Genomic DNA, 26,780 nt, shown 5'->3' on the forward strand with positions numbered 1-26,780 from the left:
TGGAGGGCGGTTTATGAAATATTTTCTGTACCACACATGTCGGGAAGCTTCTATTTGTTTGAAGTATGTTAAAAGCCAAAATCCAAGACCAATTTTAAATAGTTAATACAAAAACGCACGATGCCCCGTTGACCGCAGGCGTCAAGAAGGAATCTTCGGTTGCTCTGACAACAAACTCATCAGAGATCTGGTGTTTGAAGAACATTCACTGGCGGCTCAGTCTTGCACTCAAAAGCCCGGCACATTTAATTAGCACTACCTACTCTGATGATTCTCACACCCTGCAGTGTTTTGACCCGCTTTTCTCTGGCTCGGTCCTGAGCGCACAGCTTGACATACTGAAATCACTGTCGCACGAAAAGAAACCGTGGCACAAACAAGCACCCACCGTTGTAGTGAAGGTAAATAAACAACAGAGGGCAGCCTGGGAATCAAGCTTATTAGATAGGCAACCTTGCCGGCAACCATCTGGTCTCGGTAAAGGTGTTAAATTGACTGTCTCATACTGAGCCACGGTCGGCCTGCGTACAACATTTCTACCCTCTGACATCAGACTTTCCCCTCTCTGCGTTAATGAGATCATGTGACCTGGAGGGGGTGACCGCGTTATCATAAATCTCCGGCCCGGTGGTTGTTTTGGCTCGGCCGTCAAACATTGGTGAAATGCCAACACTAAGAAAGGGGGACATATTGGTTTACATCATCACCAAAGTTAGCCCACACATTACCGCTAAACTTTAAGTGAGTTCAAACTCTAAAAATACGCACACTTATGTCACAGGCAGCTCTGACTCATACAAACACTTGCATGAGTTTGGAGACAAGAACGTGCCTCAGACGATCTTTTAAAGCTCCTTACTGGGCAAATCATGAGATGTTAGACGTCCGTCCACAGTGAGATGGAAAATTGTCTCCAACAAGGTTTGTAAGGGAGTAATTGGACCATCTTTGCAGTTTACTCTAGGTTCGCATCCCAGCCCAGTTCTCTGATGTATAGACATGTAATGTGTGATACTGGGCTATAAGTGCCGCGCTGTTCATTTCCCGGGGCCATTGAAGTTGCACCCTTTGCAGAGTTAAGGTTTGGGCACATGCCAGCTGGTCGCCGACTAGAAGACTTAAACATCATTAAGTCGGGTACGTGCCCTGCTGACGCTACACAAAGCTGCAGAAACGGTGCATGTTTGTGCGCGCCAATAAGCCTTTGTGTACATGGCTTTTTTTTCAAGAGGGAAAACACATTTAGCGTGGCAATTGTTTATGCTGCAGTGTTAATGAAGCAGCCTGTGTGGAGATTATCACACTGTTAGCAGAAGCCCAGAGTTACAAAGGTTTAGAAATGGCACACAGACAACATCATTTAATCAAACTTGACCTGTCTGAGAGAGAAGAGGAAAAAACTGAAGACACCAATCATTTTGAGTGACACACAGAACGACAAGTGACAGGACAGCCTTGAATTAGTCTCGCCCTCTGGGGATCTGTGGCCTTATTACTGGTGTGCATTTAAATGACGCATGATTCTCACATATTCCCAGAAAGCTCTGCTGTACTTGACGCCTGACTAATATCAGTCAGCTGTTTATTCGCCCTTCTCGGTTTTGAACAAATGCAAGTGAGGTATTCTGCCAGTCACGCTCGTAAATCAAGCGTCTGGTGTTGACAACAAATCTCGGCTGCATGAAAAATATAGTTCTTTATCGCGACCTCTAGCGTGCTGCCCAGGACGGAATATGAAGGGAGTTCATTTCGGGAGTCATTTTCCTTCTGAGGGCCAATGAGTTTCTAGACAACAAAATGATCAGGCTCTCCCAAGGGCCAATCATTGGGAAGTGAAATCACGTCTTCAACATCAGCGCAAACAGAGCGTCCGCAGATTGCAGTGATAGCCGGGCGATTTCTCAGAAGAAAAACATTTCCCTGGAGACGTGTCACCTGAAAGGCAACGCTTCATTTTTCAGCCTTTCAAAGCTTAGAGAGTGTTGACGTGTGTCCGCGTGCACTGAGTGAGGAAGAGTGTTTCTTTTTGTTTCAGGAAAAGGGAGAAAATCAAACCCAATCCAACCCTCCAGCTTGTTAAACAGGTGATTCAAACAAAAGGCAGCCAACACCTCCTGCATAAAGCGGCACAATAAAGTGAATAATGTTTAAACAATCAAACCAATGGGTGAGATTGTGGGGGGGAGGGGAGGGATGATGGACACTGAGGACAGGTTGGATGAAAGAGGACAAGAAAGGGTTGGGGGGGGCAGGGGAGGGACGCTCTGTCACCAATGATGGAGAAGGTCAGAGCCATTCCACAGCTGAGAGAATCTAATGATGCAAATTAGGCCTGACGCTCAGTGGGAAAATAACGCAGCGAGATCATCTTGAAAGCTGCAGTTTGGTGTTTTCAAATTTCCTCCGCAACTGACACGAAGTGGCATTTTCCTGAGTGAAAGGCCACGTCTGTCCACGCGAGGAGAGGAGATTGCCGGCGTGACGTGTGGAGACGGAGCAGCGCGAGCACACTGACACCATCCTGGTGCAAAAAAAAAAAAAGAAATATGAGTGTGCGGCACACAAACGGGAAAAGGAAGTGATTGGGGGGGAGGGGACTGACAGCTTTCCTTCTCCGCTCTTTGAAGACGGGCGATGCAAAACAGCGCCACGAGGATTCGACCTGAATGCGTAAAATGTTTGCAAATGTGCGGCGAACGGCTTTGGTTTCATTCCAGCTCCTGCTGTTCTTGTTCCATCGTGGAAGTACGTTAAAGCGGCACGGAGAGTCGGCGACGTGACGCCATTCACAGAAAAACGGCCCTCACACGCCGTTTGCACAGGGGCGACGTGCAGACGGCTGCTGTGCAGCGGCGGTGCGAGGACGGGGGAGGGCACGGCAGATATGCATATGTGGCGTGGACGGAGACGGTAGAGTAATTGCGTCGCTTCATGGGTAACAGTGACCCTGTTAGCCCGGCAGCCCATTGGCTGCACGCTCCTCCGGTTCCCACTGTAGCAGCCAATGGGAAGCGCCGCTGCCGTTTCAGATGTGCGGATGAAAAGGGGCTGAGAGGGTTGGTGGGGGGTGGGGGTTGGGGGTTGGGCTGAAAATGGAGGTGAAGGCTGGGAAAAAAAAAAAAAAAAACGGCACGACGTGACGTGAGCCGGGGAGGGAAACGAGGAGTGACAGGGATGGAGACGCCTGAATGAAGGAGAGCAGGGGACGTGGCGGAGAGGAGAGGAGGAAGTCGGGTTCCTTTGTAGGGGCAAGACAAAGGCGTCAATCCCCGAGCGCTGATAAAATGAAAAAAAAACCTCAGCTTTCGCTTGTACAACACCGGCGGAGCATATGGCCGCGTGTTTGTGGTGTGTGTGTGAGAAACAGGGGGGCTTCACAGGACATTAGGTGATCATCACACTCCCAGGAGCCTTTTCTCGCCAGAGATCCCAAAGGAGGATAAACAAACCGCATCACACACACACACACACACACACACACACACATGAACGCACATACACACGGGCGCGCAAGTCTGCCCTCTCAAACACACGCGCGCGCACAGACAGACACACAGTGGGTGTGACAGATAAGTAAAACCCTGCAATGAAATAAGGTGATAAGAAAACACATCATTACGAGAAGGAGAGGAAGAAGGAGGAGTGGAAGGAGCCACAGGAGAGGGAATTTGTGCAAAAGGTCAAAGCAGTTTGAGTAAATAGCAGATGCTGGAAGAGTTTGGCTTAATGATGAAAATAACCCAGGATAATAATAAAACTGATATGCAGGAGGAGATGAAAGCGTGAGGGAGGGAGAGCTTGCAGGATGGACGATTTTACTTGCTTCTGCTACTGCTTCTGTTTGACTGTGCTGGCCTGCACCTCGACACACGGCCTCGGTCTCGCTGGAGCCTCCTGCGTAAATAGTTTCACGACACAACGTGGCACATCATGCGACTCTGTGTAAGTCATGCCACCTACGAATAAAGTGTTTGTTTTAAATTCACACTTACAATTCAGGTAATCTCCTTAGTAACCAAATTTCACCTGGTGTTTATTTAGTTTAATTTAGTTAATGGTTGTTTTAATGCGTTGCTGCAGGACACGTTAACAAGATTCTTTGGAGTTTCTTTCCTAACATGAAATAAACTTCTTATATTCAGATTTTGTTTAGTTTGCCAGTGTGGGTAGGTTCTTCTGTAACAAATATTTAAAAACAACATTGCCAACAATTAACTTGAATGCCAAGGTGAGTTTTTTTTTTTTTTTTTTTTTTTTTAAAGGCACAACCCACTGCTCATTGAGAATAAGCCACTAATGGATTTGTTAAAATGTCACGTGTTCATGTAGCCTGGAAGTAGCCTGCCTGGCCTCCAGTGCAACACTGTAATAACCATCAGATGAGGCAGCAAAAAGGCAAAATACAATTAGACGCACCAAGCACCATAAGGATAATATAGTCAAAGCCTGATCGCATTACTGATAGCTGAAAGTGACATTTATCCTCAGCTCCAGAAGGTTCAGCTATCGCTGGAGGACCATCATTATCCGACACTAAAGCCGGATGAGAGAGACACTTTGCCGCTGATTCATCAAATGATTTTTTTCATCCAAGAAGAATCCATAAAGTGAGCAATGGCAGACGGGCTTCTTTGGGGGAATATATAATAAAGCGGTTGAGGCTACACGGAGAAGCAGTGGGACTCTGACAAGGAAGGCAAACGGAGATGATGGGTGCTCTCCCCGGGGAGCCTCCGGAAGAAACTTCAAGGGCCCTCCGTCTCTCACAGTGCTTCTTCTGATGCTCACCGCCACCCCTCCCTCACTCTCAGCGAGGTCATGGCCGAAAGTCCCGACTTGATGCCCTCAGAGGCTGCGGCTGATCGGTCAAGTGAGCATCGACGTCTTTGTGTGTGTTTCCAAGCACATGATTGACCTTATGTGTACGCTGATCTCATGTGTGTGTGTGTGTGTCTTTGCTCATGTGAAGATGTGACGCCGGACTGAACTCGGCGGCACCCCGGCAGGGTCGGCAGCGCCGCCTACTGCTGTTTTAAGTCGCTGTGTTTCAAGATCCCATTCAGAGATGGTCAAGTCCTGTTGTAAAGCAGCGTACCAGCAAAACACCATCCAGTGGAAAACATTTTTAAATTTGCATTGATTCCATAATTAATCAGCTTTAATTTAGCTGTGATGAAACCACGAGGCAACCGCGACGAGCTCCTCTTGAAAGTCCCAGAAGAAGACACAGCTGTAAGACTCAGTGGCGCCGCAGCAGTGGCACAGTTATTAGAACGGTACAAAGACAAACAATATCACTCTTTGGAGGAAAAGATCTTTTCTGATTGGCCCGTCTGGATGTGACAGGCAGAAGGTTCCTCCAAACCAACCTTCCGCCTTAAAATCACCTTCAACGGGGTCTTTACCAGGTGGACATGTGCGATAAATCAGACAGAACTAGAAAACCTTTCCATCTTCCACGACAAGTGAAGCCCCTGAGCTTCAAACCAAAACCCGCCACTCCCCCTTCTTGAAGACGAATCCAATAGGTTGTTGAAGACTGTATGCTGCGCTCACTAAATGGCACTCACTGTCTACCAGTGGCACACACTCAGTGCAAGTAAAAGAGGGTGAAATGGCACGCACTTCAAGTTGAGATAAATGACTGTTTCCAGTGTTGACAGCTAATGTTGGAAGACGTTAACCCATCAGAAAACTGCAACAGAGCATCTGGTGCAATCACCACTTAGATGGCGGCACTAATTCTTTGGGACTGGGGGATGTATGACACACAAAGTCGACAAAAATGTTCATTAATAAAGCCACAAAACACACGAAGACTACAGCAAACAAATGGGGCTGCATTCATCCACTTTCAAAGCCATTCTCACTCTGAAGAACAGAAACAACAAAGAAGAGTCTCTTCTTTTTTATGTGGCAGAGAGTGAACGGGTGGGAGGGACAAGCGGGAGCATGAAGGAAGAAAGAAAGAAGACGGGGTGTGCGCAGTAGGAAAGGAGGCGACAGCTCGCCGTTTCGAAAATAGCTCAAATGGTGCGGCTCCAAAATAATTTCCTCTTTCCTCGCTGATCCCAACTTCAACTACCAAGGCTGAATTATTCATTCTCGACCAATGACATGCTGGGACAGGGACAAAGAGTCATTGCTCTATTTTGCTTCACATAATAAATTCATGACTTGATGGAGGGACGGGCGGAGGAGGAAGAGAAGGTGGAAGGCTTAGGCCTGGCTCTGAGTGACAGGAAGTGGGAGTGGAGAGTGAAACAGGAAGGAGCAGAGGGAGGGTGGGAAACGGGAGACGGAGCAATAAATGGCAAAAATGCTTCAGGAATCCACAGTGAAGTAGCTTCATTGTAAACCACATCCATGAAGGCACAGCTGACACAGAATAATTACCATGAATCAGATAGTGAGGAGCCGTAAAAGAAAAAAGAAAAAAAGAAAGAAACCACATAATTAAATAGCGAGTTATCAACAGTTGGATGATTGTACAGGCCGAGGAATAGAAGCAGGTGCTGGGTTGTCGCATGACGCATGGCTAACTGCAAGGCGGAATGATGATAATTAATCATCATTTCAATGGCTATCTTGCATATTTTATTGTTTTAAAGCATTAACGTTTCACAGTAACAATTTAGTGACTCCGCCCTGCGATGAACTGGCGACTTGTCCAGGGTGTCACCTGCCTTCGTCCTATGACAGCTGGGATAGGCTCCAGCAGACCCCCGGGACCCTGAGCTCGGGACTAAGCGGGTATGGAAAATGAATGAATGAATTTAGTGACTCCACAATGTGTACGATTCTGCATCTGAGGAGATTTTTTCAATGACCATCATGCCACTTTGAATTTAACTCTAAAAATAATATTGCGATGGGATTGGTGGGCTTAAAGAGCCTCTATGTAGAAACCAGCTGACGTATGCGTCACTCTGCTGCCATAATTATTTCATGAGCAAGTTCCATGTGGGAATACAGACCCAGATGTTAATGCTCCTAATACCCCACTTGATGTCACATTTTTCTCATATCAACTCTGACTTTTGGGTAAAAACCATAAAATGTGAGCAGTTCAGTGTTCTGGGCTTCTACCATGAAATCAAAAACAAGTCGATGGTAAAAAACCCGGAAAAAAGACAACCAGAGAAGTTTTTAGGAAGCGAGGAATTGCAGTGGTGGAGCGGACAAAGGAGGAGAGAAGCGGTTCGCCACAGGCTTTTGTCCTTCCCAAACAGTCACTTCACAAACTGCTGGAGCAGACTGAGTCAGGGGACACACAGCCCCACAAAGGCAGTCACGCAAGAACATGAGCTAATGAAAAACCTCGGCCTGCTCCTCATTTGCCCTTAATGTGCATTAATAAAGTGTCTTGCAGGCACAACCTGTATGACTGAAGACAAAAGCTCCCTTTGAACAAAGCTCTGCTCCTCTCAGCTGGCTGACTGACTCTTGGGCAACAAGTCTCTGACCCATTCAAAATCAGAATAGAAATGGTCAAAAGCAAAAGAGAGAGAAAGTTTGGACGAAGCAAAGAGTCACAATGTTGGAAAAAGACTGCAAACCTTCGTGAGAGCCCAACCTTTTTCAGACATGTCTACACCCGGTGCCTTAACTGCTGGCCTCTTTGTTTCCCGTGACACATATAAAGGACAAAGCCACACATAGGCTGACATCCTCGAGTGACTTCCACATGCCCACAGTCCTGCAGGGAGGGTGATGCACATGTCTGCCTGTGTGTGTGTCTGCGCAAACACACGCAGACACACACACACACACACACACACCAATGGCGAACAGTCCCCGGGCTCCTGCAAGCCTGTTTGTGTAGCAGTGAAGCAGAAATAATGTTTGAAACTGTGCTCCCTCAGAGCGAAATGTGCGCGTGTGTGTGTGCGTGCGTGTGTGCGTGCGTGTGTGCGTGCGTGTGTGCGTGTGGTAAAATAGGGGGTCAGCGCTGAAGGACATCACAGCAAATCTGTCCATCTACACTCACCCAAACCAGTTCTTTTCACACAGCACAAGGACGATGCACGTTGCAGAGCCTTAATAATGTTAACATTTTCAGTCAAGCCAAGAAAGTATTAAAAAAGGCAGAATTTAAGTCTTTGAATGATTTAAACTTGCAACTGAGGTGGAGAGTTTGAACATGGAGGTCAAATAAATTAACAAGCAAATCCTGTTTTCAACAGGTATATTTCAAATTTATTGTACGAAATTTAGAATTGATGTAATAGTGAGCTACACTAACATGTTACCTATGGGATTGGGTAGAAATAACTTAAGACATTTTTAATTTGTAACATAAAATTGCAATTTTACAAACAACCTTCGCCTTTGTCAAAGATAGCGTTCACCTAGCCTATGTTGTTTTGGTCGACAGACAGCAGGCTCAAACTGTGGCAGCACTTTATTTCCACTTGGTTGTTTGTGTCCCCACCTTTCCACTCCGATAGCCGCGACAGGCTTCAGCACAACTAACAAGTTAGACATCCTTCCTTGGTCCTTGGTTAACAAATCTAATTCATTTACGGGATTCACCATGGTCTTATTTTCCGGATTTCTTTCTCCCTTTGCCCTTCGTTCTGTGTTACACAGAGACAATCCTGTTTTCATCTCTGCAGGGCCCAGAGAGCAGCGCACAATAAATGATACTTGAATCATTAAATCCAATTTGCAGGACCGAGGTGCAACAGTCTATGAGCATTGCCCCAGCACTCCGCATCATCGGAAAACATGGTTTGTATTGCGCCTGAGAAAAAAAGCCCACGGATCAGAGGAGAAATCAATAGCAATACAGCATTCATTAACAGAGTCCTTACGGATCAGAGAGCCGCTCATCTGCCCAGAAATACAGATGAAAGGGGGCGACGGTCGCAGAGAGAGCAAGCAAAGTGAAGCACAAGTGAGACTGATTGACCTTGTGTAAAAAGAGCATGTTCCAATAACACACACACACACACACACACACACGCGCACACACACACACACACACACACACACACACACACACACACACACACACACACACACACACACACTTCCAAAGTACTCCTGCCTAGAAGTCATGTGGCTAAAGTTAATGACTTACTACCCCCTATCTCCAAAGGTCTGTTCTGCAGATGGCAATTGATGGAAATAAATGCAACAGAACCAGAACACAGGGCGCACGGGCACATGCCCGAGCTCAGAATTAGATGCACACTGCTGGATATCAAAAAAATAAAGCTAACGTACCATGAGAGCAATAGTTACTTGTGACACCCACAAATAAGTGCGAGGAAGAAACTGAGGGCAATGGAAAAGACAAACTTGAATTGTAAAAGCAGAGGGCCTGTATTCAGCATGTGGTGGTTAAATCAGCTGCAGTATTATAATGCAAGATCATCCTACTTAACCCAAAGAAATAATTAATTTAATTTACTTTAAATCACACACAAACACACTATACTAATCTAAAGGCTGTCATACACAGGTGAGTAGAGCAACACACTTGACCCACATAAACAAACACAACTATTCTGTTCAACAAAAACTATATGCAAGACAAATTTATTTTATTTCCGGTTGTTTTGAAATGTTTCCGCTTGAGGGAAACCCTTCAGCTTCACTATTGTGTGATTACTGTCAAGCCAATCTGGCCATCAGCTGTCCAGTTTCTCCTGGTTATACTGATACTGAATGGAAAATGCCAAACCCTTAGTTTTAACCAATTTACAACCAGGGAAAATGTCCTAATTAGACAACAAATTTGCTTATAAGTGCATCTAGTATGTTGACACGTCTTGAGGAAATGTGTGCATGGGTTCTTCAATCTTCAAAAGTTACATCAACAAAGGCGTCCTGATATAGGATGTGGGGAAACAATGATGATCACATCTGACAGCATGTAAAAATACCAGTTTAAAAACACAATGTGAAATCTTCAACTGGCAAAGAGAGGTGAGGAGAAAAACGATTTCTGCACAAAAAGAAAGGTCAACCCCAGTGTCCTTGACATTTCTCCTGAAGGAAACATGCAGAATTCATACAGTACTATTTACATGCAAAATGTAAATCAAGACATAAAGAGGGAAAATAAATATAAATAGTCAGACAAGTAGCTTGACTATAGAGCGTGTGTGATGCTATTTTGTGATTTTGCTATATACATATACATATACATATATATATACACGCATATATATGTGTGTGTGTGTGTGTGTGTGCGTGTGTGTGCGTGTGTGTGCGTGCGTGTGTGTGTGTGTGTGTGTGTGTGTGTGTGTTTGAAATCAGGGAAAAGCTCATTAAAGTCCAACACAACTCCGGACCAAAGTATAGCCACAGGCATAATTAACTGATTTAACAGACAACAGGGCAGCCTATTGGAGTTAGGATCCTTCAACAGGTAAGACCTTTATAATTTCAACAGAGAGATTCAATCACCGCAGGATTCAATTTAGATAGTTTATTTCCGAGTGATTGAGAAACTGACCCCAGGGATGGATGAGCCCGGGAATAATGAAGCAGAGCTAAATGTAATTCATTATGAGCGGCAGTCCTCTCAAAGCCAAGTAGCTGAGAGAGACACATGCACTGGGGACGACATTACACACTTACTCATCCTGTTGGGTTGTACGATAATGGAAGTGGAGACCAAAAAACTCTGTGAGCTGCTTCTGATGTAACAATACCCGCTTGTATTGTAACTCCACATTTTAATGAAGAACAGGCTATTATTTTGTGGGAGTGTGTTTGAGTGCATGTGTCTGGGTGTGAACATTTAGGAGGTGTTGGAGGTGGATGTGGACTCTCTATACATGTGCTGGACAGCGTTCGATGTTCTGGTCGATGCAAGCACCTCAATTGCAGAGCAGCGATCTAATAGCGCCAATCACTGCACACGGACACCATCACAACTACTGGTGCATTTCTCAAGGTCAACCATTATCCTCTTGCAGTCGCAGTCACAATCGCAGTCGCACACACACACACACACACACACACACACACACACACACACACACACACACGCAAGCACACACACATGCACACACACAGCGAGATCAAAGCTCCTTCAACACGCCCACAGCCCCACGGTCACCTTCCCAATCAAATCCTCTCACCACGCAGCTCATCCTTGCTCCTTCTCCCCACTTGCCGCCTCCTTCTGCAGAGGCATCACACTTACATTAAAAAAGAAAAAATCTTGAAAATTTGACCTACTGTTTCACCAACATCCTTGACGAACGCCTCGTTACAATGGCGATTCTTAAAGCCCTGAGGAGGAATTTAATTTTCAGACAGACACACAAGCACCGTTTTTCCCAGGCTTTGTTTACGATTCCTGTCAGTCGTTGTAAAATTTGCACTCTGTTTTCTCCAGGGATAAAGTCAGACAAGGTGAGACGCGCTGGCTTGAGGATGTTTAAATAAACAACGGAGTGAGTAACGTAATTACCGTAATGTTGCACAAAACATCACATTATACATCTATGACCTGACTCTTACTAGAAGCAATCACATGATAAAGTGTGCATATCTCCACCGTAAACAAACTATTTGCAATTCCTCTTTTAAAATTCCTCATTAACAAATTGACCGGTCTTAACCATGAAAAACCTTTTCAACTGAACGCGTGTTTAGATCCTCACAAACATCAATTGAAAAGACGTGCTGGTGACAAATATTTACTTCCCTTTTCCCGGGTTCAGTGTTCCCTGGGTACCTTCAAACTACGAAGAAAATAATTGTCTCTTCAGCCACAGGCTGCTACAGGAGTTCACCAGAGAGCTGACAAATCTGCTTGATGGTGTGCAGCTACGGGGTGAAGGTACAACCATCTAGCCAGCGCTGGTTTGCTGAGAATCAGCCGCCGGCTGCTTCAGGAAGCATTGTTAATGAGAGAGGAGCCTGTAGGTCAAGCACAAGAAGTGAGTGTTTAGAGACGCAAGCTTGACACGAAACTCAGCAGACTTGTGTAGACCTTCCAACACGTGGCGCATGTCCAATTATAATGAGGGCGCTCGGTACAAAAAGTGGCATTTGACGGCGTACGGAAAGCAAGAGACAGCAGTTTAAACCCTCACCAGCAAAACAAATGATGACATAATAGTTGGGGATACCTTCTAGCAGCATACAGTATTTACATGCTCAACGTTAGAATCGGCAGTGGAGCTGGAAAGTGTGGGAGCGAGCTCTCCTTGTGTGAACCCAGATGTCAAATGTATCTTAATTACTTTCTTTTTCTTTTTTAATTTTTTGTTGCCCTTTCAGTGACCATACAGTCACTTCTTACCAGTGCTTAAGCAGAGCTTTACATGCAGCCTTGCTCATTTAAGGCTGCAGCTCCATCGTGTTACATATGAATAGGCCTGCAGTTCAAATGCACCATTTACATTCAGTGTTCTTCTTCTGCTTTAGTGATTCTGACGGCGATGGTAATTATTGCATTGTGCCATGAGCTCAGACTACAATTGCACTGAGCTGTATGAAGTCTCAGAGCATTCATGATGAAACAACACACGACTGCAATACACAACGCTCTTCCACATTATAATATCTGGTCACACTTGTAAAGCGATCTAGAAAAAAAAAAAAATTCATTTAAAAATTACTGTTAAGAGAAATAATTATTTTTATGAAATCAACTGATCATGATTGGCTATCTGGTCAAAACTGAGGGCAGTGATGGCATGTTTTTTTTTTAAACGTTACCCACAGTGTTTCTGTCTGAGCTGTAATTCTGTCCCTACAGTGTAGGTAGAAGGCATTGGATATGGCATGAAACAGAAAGCCTTCCATATAGAAATAAAGTGAGAAGGGAAATATTTCAACTGTGAAAAAAGTCTCTCAGACAGACATCGACAGCCAGTTTGCCGATATGCTCAGATATATTTCCAATCTCTCTGCTAAGTAACACATTTGAGTGAGGTGTGTTTTTTTGGGGGGGTGTTTATATTTGGTTTTCAAAAAGGCCAGCGTGGAACCAGAGATAAAGCTGGAAACCCAAACAACTTAATGAGAAGCAGGAAATAATGAGCAGATTGCATGATCACAGGCATAATTCTTCCGTGCGCTGAAAGCCCCTCCGGCCGTTTTCTATATTTACGCATCCATTTTTTTTAGACTACATGAGGGGAGCAAAGTTATTCATGCAAGAGTGTCGACAGCGTTCTGGCGTCGCCAAGAATGCCCTTTGCTAAGATCAAGGCCAACCTCGGTAAAACGACCATGAAATCCCTCTTATCCCTCACTTTGATTGTTGACAGGAAACTAGTCAGCCGTGCTGTCCGGCAGGGCGGAGAGTCAGGTAAAGGTAATTGCTTAGCGGGCAAATGAAACAGGAGATAGGATCAGGAGGGGACCAGGGAGAGAGGGAGCAAGGTGACAGCCCATTATTGGAGAAGGAGGACGAGAGAGGACGAGAGAGAGGAGAAGACGAGCGGCCAGCTGGTGCACCTCACGCAGACCTGCTGTCATCAGCCATATGCACACTGCCACCGCGTCACAGAACGCACGGCCGTGCATGTTGTGTGACTTCACATGGCGCTCGTATCGAGGCGTAATACACAAGCAAGCTCTCCTCAGCAGTCCTGTCCTGTCATTCATTCATTCACTCACTCACATTTTCATTTGCACAATTTATGACCTGCATGCAAGAGAAGGAGCTCAAAAAGTTGTTGCTGTGATTAATGACACGGCAGCATAACCACATGTTGAAAACGAAAATAACAAATAAAATGTGTTGTGTTGTGTGGCCATTTAATCTGCTCGATGGTTTGCAGGTGAGCAACACCTCCACGTTCCAGCAGCAGCAGCAGCAGCAGCAGCGCAGGTTTGCTTACATGCATCACTTGGACAGCTTATGAAACCTGTAACGAGGCGCCGCTAGTGGTACACACACACACACACACACAAATCTCCAGCAAGACGTGGATGTGAGAAAGCAGGACGGGGCACACGTCATCTCCCCCCCCTCTGGTCCTCCTTCCCAGCCTCCAAGACCTCCAGGGCACTGAGGACTGATGCCAACCCTCCAGACGTGCCAGCGAGCGCTGTTGCCTTTCGACTGTCCGGTTGGTGTAAGAAAACAAACACACCAACAAACAAACAAACAAAACACACCACAGGTGCTTTCCTGCAGAGAGCATGCCACCATGCGTCATCTTACCCAATGCTAAATCGCGGTTCCTGGAGCCTCCTCATTTTCCGGCCGTGTGCACGCGAGAGCGAATTTTCTCCTCCTCCTCCTCCTCCTCCTCCTCCTCCTCTTGTGCCACAAGTTTCAGACGGTGGTCCGGTGCGTGCTCCGGTGCTCCGCTCCGCTCCTCAGCTCTCCCCCCTCCTCCACCACCTCCACCACCGCCTCCACTGCCGCCGCTGCCGCCGCCACCTCAGTCTGTCTGCGTGTCAATCTGAGACCCTGACATCTGTAGCTGCTCCAAACACCACTCTCAATGCTCTCCCGCTCCTCTCCCTCCCTCCTGCGCGCGCACCACCTTTCTCCTCTGCTTGTTTGCTGTCGTCCTCCCTCCAAAAATGATCCTGGCAATCAGAGGAGACAGCGGGAGGCTGGAGGTGAGGGGACGTGGGGAGAGGGAGGAGGGTGAGAGAAAGGGGGAGGAGTCCTCGCGCGGGCTTCTTCTTCAGCGGCGTTGGGTGCCCTCCATCTCCACACAGCGTGGCTGAGGGATTATGAGGGGCGATCGGGAGGGCGAGGAAGGAGCTGCTGCTGCTGCTGCTGCTGCTGCTGCCTCCTTCAGTGCGAGTGCCCCTCTCTCTCCCGCTTGGCATGATTTTCATCGCGCTCTCTCTCTCTCTCTCTCCCTCTTTCTCTCTCCCTCTCTCTCCCTCTCTCTCTCTCTCTCTCCCTCTCTCTCTCTCTCTCTCTCTCCCTCTCTCCCTCTCCCTCTCTCTCTCTCTCTCTCTCTCTCTCTCTCTCTCTCTCTCTCTCTGCGCTCCCCCACTCTTTAAACCTACCCTCCCTCGCTTCCTGCTTTTTTTCTCCAGTCGCTGTCTATCTACTACTGCTCCAGCTGTTTGGATTCACAATTCGGCGTGCTGCAGGGCATTAAGCAGAGGGTGTCTCTCTCAAGAGCCAGGCTGGAAGGGAAACGAAGCAAACCGAGTGCAAAAAAATACAAAATTAAAAAAAAAACAACAACCAGAAAACTGCGCGATAATTTAATGGGCCCTCCCGCAGCACGGCTGAGAAATCAAAAATGCCAAGAAGTGAGAACCAAACCGGATTCAACAACATTGAAATAGCAAGAGACATTTTCTCTCTGAAGCCAAATCATCAGTGTCTTCCAGCAGCGAGTTGGAAGTGTACAGTGAACAGCATAGCACCATGCCAACATACATGTTAATACCAATCAGGAATATTATCAACACTGTTGCTCTACCTTAAGCGGTGGGATTTTGTGATCATTTAGAGACGTTGTCACGGTCAAAAGCAGAGAACAATATCCACATACATGGTGGGACAATCAGTGGGATTTTGACCTTTAACTCCAACTGCCTATTTCATTTGAAGGTGAAGAAAAACAAGGATTTCTGTAGAAAAAAAAACTCACTCAACCCCAGTGTCCTCTTCCCGTTCAACAGAAAACAATGTGAAGAACTGCTCACACAAACCAACACCAGAAATAATGACATATGAGCTATTAGCTGCCAGCTAAATACTGCTTTAGAGTATTTTTGTTTCTCTCATAGCATCTTTATGTTTCAATTGAAACAGATAAGAAGAGCTTTAAAATCTATTCTCTGGGGATGCCACCCTTCCGATGGATTTGTTCTGTTTAATCAGCCCAATTCTGCCTGAAGCACACAGAGAAGGAGGGAACCAGAGAGAGAATGAAAGAAAAAAATACTTTTTTTTTGGTCTCGGTCCTGTTGCCTTGTCAGGGTAAATCAGATCACAGTGCTGAGATTCACACATGCGCACATACATACACACACATACACACAAAGAAGACAAACTGCTTTAGCCTGACTGACTGGCCCTGAGGTCAGTTAACAGCTCATCGCTGGAAAGGAGAAGTCTGGCCTGGGACCCTGAGGCCAGGGGTCGAACATCTCAGGATGCCTGGTGAAGGCCAAGTCCAGCTACAGGCTACCACACTAGCCTTGCAGCCAATAGGACACACACACACACACACACACAAACACACACAAACACACACACACAAATTTTGGTCAAAATATATCAAAGTATGGCAGCTATATCTCAACCAGGCCAGGGGTTTGTTCTATAAACACGCACACATTTTTCTCTCTTCAAATGTCCAAGAAATAATGTCATTTTAATTTCACTTACCCTGAAATTGGAAGCAGCAAAAAAGAATTTGCTCTAACTAAAAAAAAATGAGCAGTGAGCAGAGTTCTGCTAGATACACTCGAGTCCAGAAGAGCCAACAGACAAGGAGCTGATGACAGTCACGCTGTCCGACGTCTGACAGCTGAGCCCCGTTCGTCCATCATGCTGTTTTTCTTCCTTTTTTATTGCATAAAAGGGCTCCGGGTCAGAATATAATGTTTCACACAGTTCGGGGTCCTTCCTTCAGACTGCGCAGCTCAGGTTCAGTGAGCCCATTTCGTCAGCAAAAGCTTTACATTTAATGTGATTCTCCTTCTGAAGAGTCTGCACTGTCCTGCCAAGTTCATAAATTAGGCTTGCTGCTTAAGTACTTACATGCTATATGGGTTTATATATATATTTGCTGCGGTGGCATTACAGCAGCATTTATGGCAACGTTTTAAGTGACGGCACACTGCACCTCTAAGCCTCTCAGTGCTTGTATCTTTGTGCCACAGAGCGTGCATGCCTTGCAAAGCTTTCACTAAAATTGTTTGCATTACTTAAACATCACAGAAACAGAAAATCTAACTGTATCTTTGAATTTGTTTGATACTCTTAACAATTTATTTACATGACCATAGAGATGGTAAAGAATTTATTTTTCTAACATACTCAACTCAACACAAAACAAGGATTCACAGATTCATTCAAGCAAGTCAGTCCCAACTCCTTATGTTAACATTTTTTCATTTTCAAATAAACATCAGTATCTCTGAAAGTCAGTCTGTTCCCCAGCTTTAGCAAAATAGCAAATATACCCATGAGATGCTGTCACAGTCAGCATAAAGGCAATGGCTAAAATGTATGAATTGAGGCTTAGACACTGCAGTCAAGTCTCTGTCTCCTTTCCCCAAACCTCACTTTTGGAAGAGCTTTCATTTTCTCTGACATTTAGCAGAGAATGGGGTGACATTTTAGTTGTCAAGCCATGTGGGACGTGAGTGTATCTGAAGGCTGGGCTGAAATATAACAGGTACAAACTGATAAAAATCAAAACTTGTCACAAGACCAACTGCTCTGCAGTGTAGCAGGAAATTTGATTGGAACGTGCACATGCACTTGGTGTCTCTTCCACTTAAGCGCACACGCTCGCCATCGTTGGCAGTGTCAAAAGACTAATAACAGCCTCGCTCACGACTGTTGTGTTTGGCAACTTGTCTGCATTTCAGCCCTTTGGAAAGGCAGACAGCACAGAGCCAAGTGGAATTACATCGTCGACTGTGGTCACACTCACAGAAATACCACACACCTCTCACATGTCCTGAGCTATTTTCCATCATGTAACCCTACACTGAGGATGCTGCACCCTCAAACTTCCACACGTAAAGATGTCCTATTTCATGTGTAAAAGCGCACATGTGAAATACTACGTTGCCCCTGCTGTCAATGATGTTCCCCTCTAGACGCGTTTAATAAACCTTTTAAAAATTGAATGAAATTGGAAGCACAGCACACCTACTCCACGTCGACTGCAGAGAAATAATGACTCCCGTTATGGTAATAGTGGACAGTAACACTGAGAGAACAGTGGACTTAATTCACGGGAACTTATATATTTTATTTGACCAAAACAGCATGTCACTTGGCCAAAGTCAACCCAGTCACATTTAATTTTTAGCTTTATAGATTTATGATTTTTGTGAAAGGGGGGAGAGAGATAATTATTTCATAAAGAAATGTGAGAGAAAAATGAATCCTAAAAAAAAAAAGAAAAAAAAATCCACATTTTAACTTTCTGTCACTGATAATCAGATCACATGAGCTGCCTGGTATTAACAAGAACAACTTGGTGTTGGTATTTGCTTTAACTACCTTAAACGTATTAAGCAGTATAATATAAAAACAACAATTCATATAATATGTTTACATTTTAAAACATATTACTGGAAAATATATTTCTGCCTGGCATTAATAAAATCTTAACTCAACACCGAAGTCGTGTTTGTTCACCACTTTTAACCACTTGGGCAGGTTAAAAAAAAATAGAAGATGAAGTGAGATTAAAAAAAAGGATAAAAATAAAGTCAATGATGACACACTCATCAGGACTCATAACAGAAAAAAGGAGGGAAAGCATTTAGCTCTGATGGCAACTGTGTTGATGATGCGACATCATTTTTACTTCCTCTGCATGTTCGTTTGTGAGAGCGTGTGGGTGTTACTAAGAGTCTTATCAGGGGAAACAGACCTGGACGTGAGCAGGATGGTGAGCAGGGAGATATGTGAGTCTTTTCTCTACGCACACGCGAGCACGAGCGCACACACACGCACGCCGCATGTGTGTAATTGAAGGATAAGAAAAGAAAGACAACTGAATGCAGCCAAAGATGGGGAGATGGACAATAGATACACGGAGGACATCAAAAGAACATTTAATGCCTTAGAAAATAGAGGGGGGAAATAAAAAGGGGGATGAGTGGGAGGAAAATCGGGGGTGAGATGCGATGTGTATGGGAAAAGAAAGCAAAAAGGGCACGGGGAACATAACCAAAGACTAAAAAAATGGGTGCCGAGATGCCTAAAAGGTGATGAAGACCTGTGGCCATGCAAGAGAATCTGGGCTTTAGAAATAAGGTTGGGAAGGAGCAACCTTCTGTGCAGCTTCCTCCCGGGTGGGCAGATGTCACTGTTAGCTCAGAATTTTTATTGCTTCAGATTAGCCTGAAGGCAATAATGTACACATTGTAATGTCCATCACATTCTCAGGCCAGCTGTAGGAATGGCCATATTTTCAACCATCTGTCATCTCACACATGCACGTTATATGTACAGTATGTATGTATGTATGTATCTATGTATGTATGTATGTATGCGTATATGTTAATACATGCATATTTACGATATTTATACACATACATATACATATAATATAGATGTTACGTTGTATGTGTGCATGTGTACACACACACACACACACACACACACACACACACACACACACACAGAAGACGCACGCAAACACACACACACACACACACACACACATACATTCATAAATACATATACATATATACATATACTCCTGACCAAAATCTTAAGAGCAGTTAAGAAATTTGCATTTTGCACTGCTGGATCTAATGAGGGTTCTAAGTTGAGCTTCAAAATGCCAAAAGAAAGAAAATTTCGAGCAGGCAATTCATTGAAGATAACTATTTAACTGAAATAGGCTGTTCATCAAAAGACCATAGAACAAAAAAGCCTGAAACCCCCTCAAAACAGAAATGAGTAGCACCATTCTTGTTGATCTCTTCAAAAATTTGTTTCGGCATGCTTGATGCGAGTGTGTCTACAAGGCTAGTGGGAAGGTTGTGCCAAGTGGTGAAGATGGCTTCACGAAGGGCATCCACTGTCTTGACTGACGTCCATTTTTGTAAACTTCCCTTGCCATCCATCCCTAAATGTTCTCAATTGGATTTAGATCAGGGGAACATGCAGGATGGTTCAAAAGAATGACGTTATTTTCCTGGAAGAAGTCCTTTGTCAGGTTAGCAGCATTGTCCCGAAAAACCCAGGCATCACCACACAGTCGAGGGCCCTCAGTCATGACGGATGCCCGCTGCAACATCTCCACATAGTCAGCTGCTGTTTGACGCCCCTGCACAACCTGAAGCTCTATTGTTAGTCCATTGAAGGAAGAAGCATCCCAGATCATGATGGTGCCCCCTCCACTGTGCCGCGAAGAGAACATCTCAGGTGGCTTTTCCTTGTCATGCCAATAACATTAGACAGCCATCAAGGTAAAACATTTTCTCATCAGAGAATAAAACTTTCTTCCACCTTTGAATGTTCCATGTTTGGTGCTTCCTTGCAAAGTCCAAACAGGCAATTTTGTGGCAATGGAGGAGACATTTTTTGTTTTTGAAGCCCTTCCCTTGCAGATGCCGTGTGATAGTTATTAGGCTGCAGTCAGCACCAGTAATGGCCTTCATTTGGGCCAAGGAGCGTCCTGTGTCTTGATGGACAGCCATTTGGATCCTCCGGCTCAGCGCCGGTGAAATTTTTTGGGGTCTATCGCTTGATTTTTTTTCTTCCATAACCCTCAGGATCCTTTAAAAAAATTCCAAAAGATTGTCTTACTGCGTCCAACCTCAGCAGCGATGGCATGTTGTGAGAGGTCTTGCTTATGCAGCTCAACGATACTATCACGATCAAAGACAGTGAGATTTTTTGCCTTTGCCATCAGGAGATCTTGACAGAGTGATTACTTGAAAATGACAAGGAATCCAATTTTTGCACAGATTTGGGCGTTTAAAGGTTGAGGTCGTAACCTTTTGAACAACCTATTTCAGTTAAAGAGACAGACAAAGACAAACTGCCTGCTCAATCGTTTTTTCTCGTGCTCACATTTCTTCGTTTTGCATTTTGAAGCTCCACACCCAAACTCTGACAATGGTGGTTGCCTGTTTCAAAATAGAGGCAAAAGACGTGAAAACTTTATGAACGGTGGTGACTTGCAATGTGTCTTCCAAAGGTACAAAGATAGATTAAATTTTGAAGGAGATTGGCTGTAATGGAAGAAATAGAGATTAAAGAGGAAGAGAAGGAAAGAGAAACATCCTGCAAGGTAAAGAGAGAGACAGAGTGCAATGGAGTGAGTGTGGGAATTAAGAGATATGGAGATATGACAGGAAAGGCCTCGCAAAAATCAATGGAGCATTGACTGGAGGGAGATAAAGTGGACCGATAGAAAATTGGGGCAGGGGAGGAGTGGTGACAATGATGCTGAAAGGTAAAGGAAGCATGGGGAACGGGGGAGAGGGGATGAGTGGGTGATAAGGAGAAAGAGAAAGAAAGGCAGAGCGTAATGAATATAAAAGAAGAGAGGAATGATGTGAGAGGAGCTGTTGTTTGTCCTCAGGCAGTTCTCTCCCAGGAAGGACAAGGATGTGGGGGTGGTTAGCAACATTTACTGACAAACTGTGAGCTTCTGTGTGTGTGTGTGTGTGTGTGTGTGTGTGTGTGTGTGTGTGTGTGTGTGTGTGTGTCCATTCTTCACAGCACAGCCAGCCACCAATAACATTATATAAGAACGATCAAACCAGAAGAAACCATGGCAACTAATCCAACACGCAGCGTTGTCACACAATTATGGTGCGGTTACATGCGCTCAAGGAAAATGCTTTGTTTAATTTTTTTTGATCATCCACATGTATGTGCGATGTTCTTGGATCGTGACGCTGCCTACAGGGAAGAGATGGTTTTGTCCTCATGGCTGACCATCAGCTAAATTCCTGAAGTGGGGTGGGGGGCACTTGGGCTCAGACAGTGACAGGATAGATGCCTTGACGAGCGTATTTCGGGCCTGAAACAGAGGCATGGTAGACAGAAGATCAGTCCATCTGGGTCATGGTCCCAGATGACTCCCCCACTTTCCCGAAGCCTGGAGCGCGAGCCTCCAGCGGCTGTCTGGATCCCCAGCTTAGGAGGAGATGAGCGTAGATAAAGAGGTAGCTCAAGTGAATGCTGTTCCGCTAGCCAAAGCTTAAAAGCTCATTTACATCTGTTTCACCCTCACACACAGCTAAACTGGGCACTGCATGGCCTGAATACCACTTACCACACCTGTCTTTATTCTTCCAAGTGGCCATAACAAACAGATGGATTAAAAAAAATGAATCAACAATATTTCTGTACAAGAAGCAGATAACATTAATAATCACACTATATACTAATGTAAACACCAATATAGACACTAAAAGTCCAAAAGAGGGGCAGAATAGCATTATATCTTACTTCAGATTTTATTTTCAGTACAACGGTCCGCAGGGATGAGACATTCTTGTTATTGCTGTGTTTACACTCCTCCCTTCCTTCCTATTCATCTTCTGTATGAAATTTCCGGCACAAAACTTGTCCCACGGCATGCAAAAAACAAACAAAAAGACAAGTAATAGATGCTGGTGCAAATTCAGTGAAGCTAATTGACCAAAGCTAATTACAGTGAAATGAAGTTAATGCGAACAAATGAAAAAACTGAATATGATATTCACTAGATGAAACACAACATGCTACTAAAAGACTATTGGTTAATCTTGGGGATTCCATAAAAGTCCAAACCAAATGAGATCATTTTTATTTTGAGATAACTTTAAGATGGAGGAACTCACTGACAGACAACAGACACACAAAATACTGACTTGACTGGACTTTTCTCATTAGCTGGATGCATGTTACTTTCTTGTAGGTGCGGATGCAAGACTGTATTTGTCTTGTTTTTGTTGTGGCCGATGGCAGTTTTTTACAATAGACCCCACATCGTGCCCTTCGTGAGCTGGGACATGTTCCAGCCCATTGCGACCAGGATAATCTGCATGAGTTCCTGGTCAATTCTGCATGTTAACAACTTCATTTAAATGAAGAGGGGGGGGAAAAAAACTGTCAGCATCAAAACTTCTGTTGCAGCCCGAGCACAGAAACTGGGCATACTGAAATGAAATGCTTGGCTGGATTCTGAGGGTTTGTTTGTAACCCATATAGCCTGCAGTGACAGTGTGATGGAATATTGCATGAGCTGCTGACAGATGCCCCGTTATTGGCTCTGAATGGAAACTGCTGCTTCGCGGGACAGACGCCTTCTGCCCTCTGTTTCTTCTCACCTCATTTTCAATAACGGCGCAGGACTTGGTCAAAGTACATGACAAAGTTTATGATATTGACTTGAATGTTGCAGTGGCACGGAGTCGAAGAGTCCACAGTCAAACAGCCCCTGAACTTGTGCCCCTGCACATGAAACCATCAAGAACTCCCATGATGACGAGTTGTGAGAAACCATTTCAAGGTTCTTATTTAAAAATCAATGTCCACACATCCAACAGCAGTCTCCTACTCGCCTCTCCACAGTGCCCGCAAGTGATTAAGATTGTGAAGGTTTTAATTATCCCATGAAAGGCCTCACCGCTGGTAGACTTCTCTTCCAAGCAGCTCGTTCCCTGTTTCAGTGAGAAAGCCTAAAGGTCCCCACAGGGCCGCGACAGTTATCAAGGTTTCTTTTTTAATTACGTCACAAGAGAAGCTCTCACTGTGTTAGACACAAATGAACTCACTAGATTAAAAACTGATCAACTTTCTGAATTATATACCTTCAACCTTTAAAACATTTGGCACAGAAACGCAATGTAGCAACATTGCGTTTCTCTGCCTACTTGCACACCACATGGCCGACTTGGTAGAATGGCACTATACCCACACAAAAGATAATAACATTTGAATGAGAATTAAAAGTTGTGATGCCTTTTCTTGAAGCTACGCTATTCTATTCAATTTCTGAGACTGTCTGTACTGAATAAATATTTGCAAGAAAGAGAAACGCAATACTGCTACATCTTTCTTTTTCTTTTTTTCAAAAATATGAGGTACAATAATTCAACACTCGCAATTCTTTTTCACTGCTTGCCTGTTTTTCCATTCCGCATAATGACTCAAAAAATATGTGATTGGAGCCTGGGGATGAATTCTTGTGTGTACTGCCTCCAGATGACATGAAAGAAAGATGAGGCAATTAATGGGAAGCAACAGGAATAATGTCTTTTGACATGTGGAATGAAGTGTGAGCATCACATATTGTTATGGTGTGCACTCAAACAAAAACAACACAATTATTGTTTGTGCTTTCCCGGCAGTGTGGAAGACGCACCACGACGCGCGCGTGTGTGTGTGTGTCAGATGGTCTTTGAAAATGGCTTGTGACATGCGTAAGGCCAGAGGACACAGCACGGAATCATATTGGTTTGCTGCTCATATTAGATTCTCTTGTTTTTCCAACTGCCGTGTGACAAGACACACTCTCATACCTGCTCCCACCTTCCTCTCATAGTTTGTGTTTCATTTTCTCACACCATCGATCTGACTTGGAGCAAAGATGTGGAGCATGGAGATAAAGATGGGCTGATGAAGAGAGAGAGAGAGAGAGAGAGAGAGAGAGGGAGGAGTAGTGTTGATTTTCTGAGTCTGAGCGTGGAATCATTATCTGCCTTTTAGAGAGTGTTGTTGTTGAGAAGCAGCCGGCTGGAGAGCCTTGCCTGCTGCACCTAATAGGAACTGAGAGCATGACGCCCTGATTAAAAACCCAATTAAAGCACTCACACACAGACACGCACACCATACACATCTGCCTAGAGAACACACCAATTCTCTCTTTACTTGTTTCCTCGGCCTGCTTTACTTTGAAGGTGCATAAAAGAGACACGGATATAGCTGTAACAAAAATAAGAGCGTCTCTGCAATGAAAACAACTAAACTTAAACTAAGACACATCCACAGACCTCTGCAAAGGACACTGCATTTTTGTGTCGTTTTCATGTTGACTCGCGGATTGTTGTACAAATTCATAATGACATATAGAAAGCTCATTTTTCTATTCAACAATGAAGTCACTATGCATAACATGACTTTAACCTGAAAGGGAAATAGTCACAATCCAAATGAGGTCATCAGTTTCATACATTTACCCAGCAGCTGAAGGTGAAGGCAGGACACAACCTAGACAAGTGAAGAACAAAGAGACCAACAACCATTCCACGCTCAAACCTGCAGACAAATTCAGATTTTAATCTAGCATTCGTGTCTTGGGACTACGAGGTAGCTGGAGTGCCTGGAGAGAAGCCATGCAAGCACAGAAAGGGCTTGCAAACATAACACAGAAAGCTGCAAGTAGACATGCAACTGTGAGGCGACCGTCTGAGCCTCTGCACCATGCACCGTGATGTCCACAATCAATTTCATTTTCATGCAATTCACATGAGCAGCCTCAAAATCCCAGCTCAGAAACTTCAAATGCTTGTTCTGTCCCTTCCCTTTGTAAATCCCTCCTAGGTCAGGTGAGTCTTGAGGCTGTACCCCAGTTGAAAGATGAAATGGTTCAACAAATACCAACACAGACACAAAGATAGACACACTCAGTGGCTGTGCATCTGACTTTATTGGGCCGCATGTGAAGGACAAGGCTGATTTAATCTCCTCCTCGCATCACCTCACTCCTTTCTCTTTTCCAGCACATCCCTCCGTCCCTACTCCAACTTTCCATCCTTTGCTCTCCTTGCAGCTTTGCGGCTGTCAACCCTGTGGCCATGAACAGCGAGCGGCAATGTACACACATCCCACGAAGGGGAGAGAGAATTTTAATTAATTACCGTGTCTCTATCTCCTTCCATACACATGCTCCGCAGCCCTAGTGGGCAGAATGCAACCTAGAGACGCGCTCAAGCCTCCATGACGCCAGGATTGCAATTATTTCTTAAGTGCCTCATTCTCGTCCATCCAACCAGTTCTGGCTTTTAAAGCCTCTGGACAGAAATTGAGGGATCAGAAAAACACATCACTATCAGCGAATAAAACCTCCAGTTATTACTGGAATGCTCTGGTAGAGGGACATGTCATACATAAGGGAGAAAATACATGTCTTGTTCAAACAGGTTTTAGCCAGTCCTTAGGATTTTGAAATGCAGTTAGTTTTGCACACAACCATCTGCATATTTCTTTCAGAACCGCTGTGTTTCTATCCTCATCAAGCTGCTAGAAATGTAAATATATATTGGTGATGATGAATAAAGTATCTATCTATCTATCTATCTATCTATCTATCTATCTATCTATCTATTCCTGGCACCTTTGATCTCGTCCAACTGAAGAGTACAACTGCTGAATATAAAATAATCTAGAGTAAGACCAATGGCTTCTTTTTAATTAAATCTAACAGAGCAATTTCCCCAATGGGACACAAAAGGGGAATTAGTCTTTTAAACGTTAGAGCTAGAATAAAATGGGTTTTCTGCTTTTGTGAAGACTTTTTTATGTACTCAATAAAGTTATTTTTCAGTAAAAAACAAAACAACAGCTTGATTTGAATTCCATGGAAAAAATGTAGCATGCTCAATATACAATATGTCAGAGGAGTCAAGGATGTCGAGGTGATAGAGGTGAATGAGCGTGTTCATCTGACATCCTCGCTTCAGGCAGCATTTCCTCCGTTACAGTGCTTCTCTTGCCAGTTGACTTTTCTCTTCTTTTTCTTATTGTAAACTTTCTGCACTTTCTCTGCATGGCAACAACTATTCAGTGGAACTTTGGGTTTGCCTGAGGTAATGGCCAATTAGTACACACTAATATCCTTGTGGGCGAAGTTCCTAAAAGCAGAGAAAATAATCCACTTGAGTGGGTGAAGCCTGGGTGAGATGATTTATGAGCACATGCAGAGACAGATAAAGCTAGGGCTCCTCAAAATGAAAAAGGTTAGCGTTGACTGGAGTACCACTTGATGAAATAAGGAAGCCAAATTTAAGGACAGTTGGGGTGTTTTCATGTTTTCCATTATTTATTGTGACGATTGAAAAATAAAAATCACAAATAATCTACTTCATTTTTATTACTGTGTACAAACAGAAACAAACATTAAAATAAGCATGTGGGATTTAGCTTCTCACTTCTGTAAGGCTTTTTTCATGTATTA

The 26,780-nt window shown here is 44.4% G+C and overlaps 1 protein-coding gene across 3 annotated transcripts in view; it reads right to left on the reverse strand.

Moving 5' to 3' along the window:
* lingo3b (leucine rich repeat and Ig domain containing 3b) overlaps positions 1-14,736 on the reverse strand; it is a 33,035-nt gene extending 18,299 nt beyond the window's left edge. For all 3 annotated transcript variants that reach the window (XR_012926238.1, XR_012926237.1, XM_076021165.1), the window contains exon 1: positions 14,147-14,736. The gene's annotated coding sequence lies outside the window, so the exon portion shown is untranslated. The remainder of the gene's footprint in view (positions 1-14,146) is intronic.
* Between the last annotated feature and the right edge of the window lie 12,044 nt (positions 14,737-26,780).

The sequence above is a fragment of the Nelusetta ayraudi genome, unplaced genomic scaffold, assembly GCF_046127955.1.
Source record: "Nelusetta ayraudi isolate G7.1 ecotype Tasmania unplaced genomic scaffold, CSIRO-AGI_Nayr_v1 ptg000011l, whole genome shotgun sequence".
Lineage (NCBI taxonomy): Eukaryota > Metazoa > Chordata > Actinopteri > Tetraodontiformes > Monacanthidae > Nelusetta > Nelusetta ayraudi.